The sequence below is a fragment of the Salmo trutta genome, chromosome 13, assembly GCF_901001165.1.
Source record: "Salmo trutta chromosome 13, fSalTru1.1, whole genome shotgun sequence".
NCBI lineage: Eukaryota > Metazoa > Chordata > Actinopteri > Salmoniformes > Salmonidae > Salmo > Salmo trutta.
The window spans coordinates 13,761,836-13,771,805 of NC_042969.1; the positions used below are offsets into that span (position 1 = coordinate 13,761,836).

Below are 9,970 nucleotides of genomic sequence, written 5' to 3' on the forward strand. Positions count from 1 at the left end.
TAAGGTGAATGGGATAATCTTAAATTGCACCACCATCTAACCCAGCACCTATACACTATCACCAAAAACTAACCACCCCATCCCACTACATTGGCCCTAAACAATCCTACACCATGCTGTTGGTCTGGGAGGATGGAACCCCTTCTCTCAAAACATCCTGTAGCTCTTCTGCACTAAAATCTCTCACCCCAAAATATTTCTCTGCTGCTGCAACGACCACATATATCTTCTGTGATTTCCGCTCCATCAGCGCAGTACAGTTGATCACCATGGCTATGATGTTTGCTCTCTGATACTCTCCTCATCTTTGCGATGAACTGGAAGTGGGGTTGGCCAGAGGGTAGCCTGAGCCTCGCGTGCCTGGCTTCTAGTTTTTCCTATCAGTATGTACCAACTCAGGCAATTGCCTGGGGCCTTACATCATCATCATTTTGTTTAATAATGCGCTATTAATCAATTGTGACCATCTTTGTTTATGACAAGCAGTGCCGATTCTGTTATCTTCCTGCGAATTTGCCTCTAGCTTTTGAGCGGTGGGCTCCCGAGTGGCGCAGCGGTCTAAGGCACTGCATCACAGTGCTAGAGGCGTCACAATGGACACTGGTTCGATCCCGGGCTGTATCACAACCGGCCATGATCAGGAGTCCCATAATGCGGTGCATAATTGGCCCAGTGTCGTCCTGGTTTGGGTTTGGCCGGGGTAGGCCATCATTGTAAAAATAATTTGTTCTTAACTGACTTGCCTAGTTGAATAAAAATACAATAAAAAAACCTATTATGACCCCATTCCTGAAGCTAAGAAATACTTTGTTTCCATCTACGACACTCACAAGCTCTGCAGGACACATCTTTTTTTTTCTACATACCTGATGATCTTCCCTTATCTTTTCCTGAACTTTCCAATTTCTGATACAATTCTCATGCAAATTAAAATTGTTACATATTTCCCATATTCAAGTCATTTAACATATTTTCTTATTAGCTTTATGAACATAAACTGCAACCAAGTTTCTATCTGTGCTGGAATGGCCATTACATTTACATTTTAGTCATTTAGCAGACACTCTTATCCAGAGCGACTTACAGTAGTGAATGCATACATTTCATACATTTTTTTCTCCATACTGGTCCCCCGTGGGAATTGAACCCACAACCCTGGCATTGCAAACACCATGCTCTACCAACTGAGCCACACGGGACCTACATAAACTTGTAATATTTGTTAATTATATAAATATAAATGCAACATGCAACAATTTCAAATGTTACACTGAGTTACAGTTCACAGAAGGAAATCAGACAATGTAAATTCATTAGACCCTAATTTATGGAGGGGCACAGCCATTGGTGGGCCTGGGAGGGCATAGGCCCACCCACTGGGGAGCCAGGCCTAGCCTATCTGAATGAGTTATTCCCCACAAAGAGATTTATTACAGACAGAAATACTCCTCAACACCCCTCCCCCCTTCAGATGATCCCACAGGTAAAGAAGCCAGATGTGGAGGTCCTGGGCTGGCGTGGTTACATGTGTTCTGCGGTTGTGAGGCCAGTTGGATCTACTGCTGATGGTGAAGAAATGAACATTCAATTATCTGGCAACAGCTCTTTTGGACATTGTTGCAGTCAGTATGCCAATTGACACGCTCCCTCAACTTGAGACATCTGTGGCATTGTGTTGTGTGACAAAACGGCACATTTTAAAGTGGCCTTTGATTGTCCCCAGCACAAGGTGCACCGGTGTAATTAATGATCATGCTGTTTAATCAGCTTCTTGATATGCCACACCTGTCAGGTGGATTAATTATCTTGGCAAAGGAGAAATGCTCACTGACAGGGATGTAAACACATTTGTGCACACAATTTTGGAGAAATAAGCTTTTTGTGCATATGGAACATTTCTGGGATCTTTTATTTCAGCTCATGAAACATGGGACCAACACGTTATATGTTGCGTTTATATTTTTGTTCAATATAACTACAGTCTACAGAAGCTGAAGCTGAAACATGAAACGGTTCACCCTTGCCCAGAACTCTATAATGGCTGGCATAATTCAAACCCCTAGGAAAAGCAAAACAGGCTGAGACAACAATAAACAGGGTAATCCATGTATTGCTTGATATTAAATTAATAACATAAAATCCCACCCTTTCATAGCACTGCATTTATATTTTTGTTCAGTATAGGTGTTGTTTGATTAAGAAAATATCAAATATGTATTGACCCAGAATTTCCACATCGGTGGATCCCTAACTAAATCCTCGGACTGCCCTGTGCCTGGGTCCTCCAAATCACTGTCTGTTAAAAGGTCTGATCTGGCCAGGTTCTATTTTAACTAGTTGGAGACAGGCTGATTAGGTATTGGATGCTGGTGGAAGGGGTATATTTTCAACTCGAAATGAGAGGAAAAACATGGATGTACACTGAGTATACAAAACATTAAGAACACCTGCTCTTTCCATGACATAGACTGACCAGGTGAAAGCTTATTGGTGTCACTTGTTAAATCCACTTTAATCAGTGTAGATGAAGGGGAGGAGACGTAAAGAAGGATGTTTAAGCCTGAGACGTGGTTTGTCTATGTATGTGTGCCATTCAGTGCGCGAATGGGCAAGACAAAATGTTCCTAATGTTTGGAATACTCAATGTACTGAGTGTAGATACAGTATATTATAAATCTTATGCTAATTATTTGTTATGAACAGAACAAATTGCTAATATATATCATTTGATGCACTATATATACAAAAGTATGTGGATACACCCTCAAATTACAGGATTCTGTTATTTCAGCCACACCCGTTGTTGGTAGGTGTATAGAATCGAATACACAGCCATTTAATCTCCATAGACAGACATTGGCAGTAGAATGGCATTACTGAAGCGCTCAGTGACTTTCAATGTGGCACCGTCATAGGATGCCACCTTTCCAACAAGTCAGTTCGTCAAATTTCTGCCCTGCTAGAGCTGCCCCGGTCAACTGTGAAGTGGTCGGCCACACAAGCTCACAGAACGGGACCGCCGAGGGCTAAAGAGCATAGCTTTAGCACTCGGTTGTAACACTCACTACCGAGTTCCAAATTGCCTCTGGAACCAAAGTCAGCACAAGAACTGTTCATTGGGAGCTTCATGAAATGGGTTTCCATGGCCGAGCAGCCGCACACAAGACTAAGATCACCATGCGCAATGCCAAGCGTCGGCTGGAGTGGTATAAAGCTCGCCACCATTGGACTCTGGAGCAGTGGAAATGCGTTCTCTGGAGTGATGAGTCACGCTTCACCATCTGGCAGTCTGACGGACAAATCTGGGTTTGGCGGATGCCAGAAAAACGCTACCTGCCCAAATGCATAGGGCCAACTGTAAAGTTTGGTGGAGGAGGAATAATGGTCTGGGGCTGTTTTTAATGGTTTGAGTTAGGCCCCTTAGTTCCAGTTAAGGGAAATCAACGCCACAGCATGCAATGACATTCTAGACGATGCTGTGCTTCCAACTTTGTGGCAACAGTTTGGGAAGGCCCTTTCCTTATTCAGCATGACAATGCCCCCATGCACAAAACGATGACCATAAAGAAATGGTTTGTTGAGAAGAACTTGACTGGCTTGCACAGAGCCCTGACCTCAACTCCATCAAACACCTTTGGAATGAATTGGAATGCCAACTGCGCGTCAGGCCTAATTGCCCAACATCAGTGCCCGACCTCACTAATGCTCTTGTGGCTGAATGGAAGCAAGTTCCTGCAGCAATGTTCCAACGTCTAGTGGAAAGCCTTCCCAGAAGAGTGGAGGCTGTTATAGCAGCGAAGGGGGGGACCAACTCCATATTAATGCCCATGATTTTGGAATGAGATGTTCGACAAGCAAGTGTCCACATACTTTTGGCCATGTAGTGTATATTAAATCTGTTTTATAAGACTTGGTTTATTGTTCATATTTGCTATTGTCTTGATACGGTTGTTGTGTTGTCTGTAAGTGTGATTCAGCTTGTCCTTCTCTCCTCATGACACTAGTCAGCACACTGTAATAAGGCATAGGCAGGAGTAGGATTGCTCTCTGGCATCAAAACTAACACCACATCAGGGAGGGTGGAATGGAGGCCTGTGGGGTGATGATGACAGTTTCCTGATTGAAATGCTGCTGTGCTAATGGTTCCCAAGGCCATAGCTCTTACAGGCAAGGTGGGGCTTGAGTATATCCCAAGTTTAGTGCCACAGTTGTAGCTAAAGCAGGGAATGTGGATGGAGAGTGTTGATGTGAGAATCATGGATCTGGTTGGGGGTGTGTGGGGGGGGGGTTCACCAGAGGCTGGCGTTAAACACTGCTCAACTCCAATGGTGTCTGCTTACACCTACTGGGTCCTGCCACACTCAACGCTGCGTTAGAGCAAGGCCAAGAGCAAGCCTCCTGCAGTAATGATGCTAGCATTACCCCTCTCATTAGCACTGACATTAATGATGCTTGCTGATGAGTGGGTGTGACCATCAAAAAGCTATCAGCTGTAAATCACACACAGCCATCTCTAATGGACACCAAGCATGTTATATTCAACCAGTCTTGGTTCTCATTGCAGATGGATAGATTTGTCTTAAATGTGTCTATTTGCATGTGTGTTTCAGAGCTGGTGGATCTGTGTGATGACCACGGGGCTCTGAAGCTTCTCTTTCTGTCCCAGCTGCCTCAGGAGTGTGCCAGCCGACTACTTCCTCACATTTTGCACTGTTAATCGTGAGTTCTCTGAAAGTAGAACCACTAGAGTGGACAAGGCCTCTATGAAACTATTTATAATTGCCAAAAAAGGAGTTTCTATCTATACATGGCTCTTCTTTGTTTTTAAGTATTTGTTTATCTTATCAGGAAACCCAAAGGATGGTGCCTATGTTTCCATCACCCCCTTAGTGGCCAACCCAGACCCTGCACTTCTGAGTAACTATAAACTCTGCTTGTTAATTATGTGTGTGCATTCGCATAAAGTAGTTCATGTGTATCTTCTGTAGGATGGATTTGTTTACCTTCTGTCTTAGTGTGTGTATATATGTTGAACCTGTTTGTTTGTGTTTTAGAGAGCCTGCAGACTCAGACTGACAGCCTGGAGAGGGCTCGTCTCAGACAGCTCCACTCTCAGGAGGACCGCAGAGCCAAGGAGGCGCCCTCTCAGGCACAACCCACACAGACTGTGCTCCATCAATTACTTGGGCATATAGAAATTTAAAAAATATATATATAGTACCATTCAAAAATTTAGACACACCTACTCATTCAAGGGTTTTTCTTTATTTTTCCCCGTTTTCTACATTGTATAATAATAATTTCATAACTATGAAATAACACATGGAATAATGTAGTAACCAAAAAAGTCTTAAACAAATCAAAATATATTTTAGATTCTTCAAAGTACCCACCCTTTGCCTTGATGACAGCTTTGCACACCCTTGGGATTCTCTCAACCAGCTTCACCTGGAATGCTTTTCCAATGGTCTTGAAAGAGTTCCCACATATGCGGAGCACTTGTTGGCATGCTTTTCCTTCACTCAGCGGTCCAACTCATCCCAAACCATCTCAATTGGGTTGAGGTCGGGTGATTGTGGAGGCCAGGTCATCTGATGCAGCACTCCATCACTCCTTCTTGGTCAAATAGCCCTTACACAGCCTGGAGGTGTGTTGGGTCGTTGTCCTGTTGAAAAACAACTGATAGTCCCACTAAGCGCGAACCAGATGGGATGGCTTATCGCTGAAGAATGCTGTGGTAGCCATGCTGGTTAAATGTGCCTTGAATTCTAAATAAATCACAGATGGTTTCACCAGCAAAACACCCCCACACCATCACACCTCCTCCATGCTTCACAGTGGGAACCACACATGCGGAGATCATCCTTTCACATACTCTGCGTCTCACAAAGACACAGCGGTTGGAACCAAAAATCTCAAATCTGGACTCGTCTAATGTCCATAGCTTGTGTTTCTTGGCCCAAGCAAGTCTCTGGTGTCCTTCAGTAGTGGTTTCTTTGCAGCAATTCAACCATGAAGTCCTGATTCACGCAGTCTCCTCTGAACAGTTGATGTTGAAATGTGTCTGTTACTTGAACTCTGTGAAGCATTTATTTGGGCTGCAATTTCTGAGGCTGATAACTCGAATTAACTTATCCTCAGCAGAGGTAACTCTGGGTCTTCCTTTGCTGTGGTGGACCTCATGAGAGACAGTTTCATCATAGCGCTTGATGGTTTATGACTGCACTTGAAGAAACTTTCAAAGTTCTTGAAATTTTCCGGATTGACCGACCTTCATGTCTTAAAGTAATGATGGACTGTCGTTTCTCTTTGCTTTTTTGAGCTTTTCTTGCCATAATATGGACTTGGTTTTTTACCAAATAGGGCTATCTTCTACCTTGTCACAACACAACTGATTGGCTCAAATGCATTAAGAAGGAAAGAAATTCCACAAATTAACTTTTAACAAGGCACACCTGTTAATTGAAATGCATTCCAGGTGACTACTTCATGAAGCAGGTTGAGAGAATCCCAAGAGTGTTCAAAGCTGTCATCAAGGCAAAGGGTGGCTACTTTGAAGAATCTCAAATCTAAAATATATTTTGATTAGTCTATCACTTTTTTGGTTACTACATGATTGCGTATGTGTTATTTCATAGTTGTGAGGTCTTCACTATTATTCTACAATGTAGAAAATAGAAAAATGAAAGAAAAACCCTTGAATGAGTAGATGTATCCAAACCTTTGACTAGTTCTGTAAGTCTTAGAAGTGTTTTTTATTTATTTTTGTGCCCAACTTTTGTGCTGTGTCCCAAAGGCTATGAGCCAGGGCCGTGCGGTACATATTGACGCCCCTGACGACGAACGCTCCAATCGCCGGACTTGAGGCAGGAAGAGCAGGAACTGAGAGAACCTGTCAATCTTACAATAATTTATGTACAAATAAAAGTGGAAATATGATTTGGTGGACCCTGAGTCATCAAAGTCTAAGCTAGCCAATAGTCATCAGTGTTGAATAATACAGTTGTCGTGAACCCTTCGTGGAACTCTTGATCAAAACAACAATCCTGGGATTCTTGTGTGACCACAATCATACCAAACCAGAACCTGTTATACACTGGATTGTGTAGGGTACATTTTTGGGTTTGATCCTCTTTGTGTATCCCCATTCAGACCAAAGGTAAGTCCTGGGTCTGTATTGCATTGTGGAAAATGCAATGATCATTGTCAATGATTCACAGTGAACAAAGTTGTTGTACCAAATATGACCAGAGGGGAGAGATAAGATTCAACAGGTCCAGTGAAGTATTTTTTTGTTTGTTTACGCAAGTTTTGTGAGTGCCTATGATGGTGCTGCTAATGTGAATAATTATTCACATTTTCAGTGGAATAACTTGCTTGTCTGGATAAAACAATGTTTTTCATCTGTAATGGGTGCTATAAAAGCCATATTATTCATATATACATATATTCTAGAAATCTTATGACTATAGATAGAAATAGAAGTCTTTTCTCCAATTGTTAAGCTCCCAAAAGAAGAGAATTTTAAGAAGGTCCCTTGAAATTAAGTGCCAGATGATGTCACTGTCTGCTTCTGTGATTGGTGGGTATGAATACCTGTTTGTTACCAAGCTTTAATCAGTTGGCAAAATTGGATGAAAATAACTGAATTGGAATAAATATATTTAGAAAGGATGACTGAAGCTCTGACATCACTGTTTATTTTCCAAGAGTGAGAGTTTTGTTTTGTGTCTCTTAATCGTTCATTTCGTCGAGGTGTTATTGCAATAATTATGTCTTAAAATATGATCAACATACACATTTTGCTTTTTGAGGCTTTACCAGATTTTTTTTCTTGAAATTAATTTATCTTGACCAGTGAGTGAACTTTAAATTAGGGATAGTATGTTCAGGCTAACTGACTGAGGGACTGACTGAGTGATGTGACAGTGGGCTGACTGACTGAGCAACTGACTGAGCAGTGTGACAGGGTGCCAGTATCTCTGCTAAAGGTTTATTAAGCCACCTCTGGTGGGTGGCTTGGCACTGTGAAACAGGAAGTCATGGGTGAAATGCCAGCAGGTGGTTCCTCCCAGTGTTTGTGGTTTACCATATCTTCTAAGTTATGTACAGGCCTGGATCAGAGGGTTTTAATGGCTCCATAGTGTACGTGCCTGGTAACATTTGGCACATTGTTGTTGGTGGTGTGACTGCCTGGGGGGTTTTGAGGAAGAGTTGCCAGAGTGTGGAGGCTAGCAGTTTGGCAGAATATTGTGAAGTAACTTTTTCTCTTGCCGCTGGTAGATGGCTATGAGCCAGAGTTTGATTAGTAAAAGATGACTAACTTCCCTCCTTAAAATCACTGGATTAATTTGTTCATGTACAGTGAGGGAAAAAAGTATTTGATCCCCTGCTGATTTTGTACGTTTGCCCACTGACAAAGAAATGATCAGTCTATAATTTTAATGGTAGGTTTATTTGAACAGTGAGAGACAGAATAACAACAAAAAAATCCAGAAAAACGCATGTGAAAAATGTTATAAATTGATTTGGATTTTAATGAGGGAAATAAGTATTTGACCCCTCTGCAAAACATGACTTAGTACTTGCTGGCAAAACCCTTGTTGGCAATCACAGAGGTCAGCCGTTTCTTGTAGTTGGCCACCAGGTTTGCACACATCTCAGGAGGGATTTTGTCCCACTCCTCTTTGCAGATCTTCTCCAAGTCATTAAGGTTTCGAGGCTGACATTTGGCAACTCGAACCTTCAGCTCCCCTCCACAGATTTTCTATGGGATTAAGGTCTGGAGACTGGCTAGGCCACTCCAGGACCTTAATGTGCTTCTTCTTGAGCCACTCCTTTGTTGCCTTGGCCATGAGTTTTGGGTCATTGTCATGCTGGAATACCCATCCACGACCCATTTTCAATGCCCTGGCTGAGGGAAGGAGGTTCTCACCCAAGATTTGACGGTACACGAACCCATCCATCGTCCCTTTGATGGGGTGAAGTTGTCCTGTCCCCTTAGCAGAAAAACACCCCCAAAGCATAATGTTTCCACCTCCATGTTTGACGGTGGGGATGGTGTTCTTGGGGTCATAGGCAGCATTCCTCCTCCTCCAAACACGGCGAGTTGAGTTGATGCCAAAGAGCTCCATTTTGGTCTCAACTGACCACAACACTTTCACCCAGTTGTCCTCTGAATCATTCAGATGTTCATTGGCAAACTTCAGACGGGCATGTATATGTGCTTTCTTGAGCAGGGGGACCTTGCAGGCGCTGCAGGATTTCAGTCCTTCACGGCGTAGTGTGTTAACAATTGTTTTCTTGGTTACTATGGTCCCAGCTGCCTTGAGATCATTGACAAGATCCTCCCGTGAAGTTCTGGGTTGATTCCTCACCGTTCTCATGATCATTGCAACTCCACGAGGTGAGTACTTGCATGGAGAACCCAGGCCAAGGGAGATTGACAGTTCTTTTGTGTTTCTTCCATTTGCGAATAATCGCACCAACTGTTGTCACCTTCTCACCAAGCTGCTTGGCGATGGTCTTGTAGCCCATTCCAGCCTTGTGTAGGTCTACAATCTTGACCCTGACATCCTTGGAGAGCTCTTTGGTCTTGGCCATGGTGGAGCGTTTGGAATCTAATTGCTTTTGTGGACAGGTGTCTTTTATACAGGTAACAAGCTAAGATTAGGAGCACTCCCTTTAAGAGTGTGCTCCTAATCTCAGCTCGTTACCTGTATAAACGACACCTGGGAGACAGAAATCTTTCTGATTGAGAGGGGGTCAAATACTTTTTTCCCACATTAAAATGCAAATCAATTTATAACATTTTTAACATGCGTTTTTCTGGATTTTTTTGTTGTTATTCTGTCTCTCACTGTTCAAATAAACCTACCATTAAAATTATAGACTGATCATTTCTTTGTTAGTGGGCAAACGTACAAAATCAGCAAGGGATCAAATACTTTTTTCCCTCACTGTATGTCTG

The 9,970-nt window shown here is 42.7% G+C and overlaps 1 long non-coding RNA gene across 1 annotated transcript; it reads left to right on the forward strand.

Annotated features, from left to right (window-relative positions):
* Positions 1 to 4,366: 4,366 nt before the first annotated feature.
* Positions 4,367 to 5,164, forward strand: LOC115205238 (uncharacterized). Its single transcript, XR_003880564.1, has 3 exons — positions 4,367 to 4,719; positions 4,849 to 4,917; positions 5,055 to 5,164. It is a non-coding gene; the product is annotated as an uncharacterized LOC115205238 (long non-coding RNA).
* The last annotated feature ends 4,806 nt before the right edge of the window (positions 5,165 to 9,970 follow it).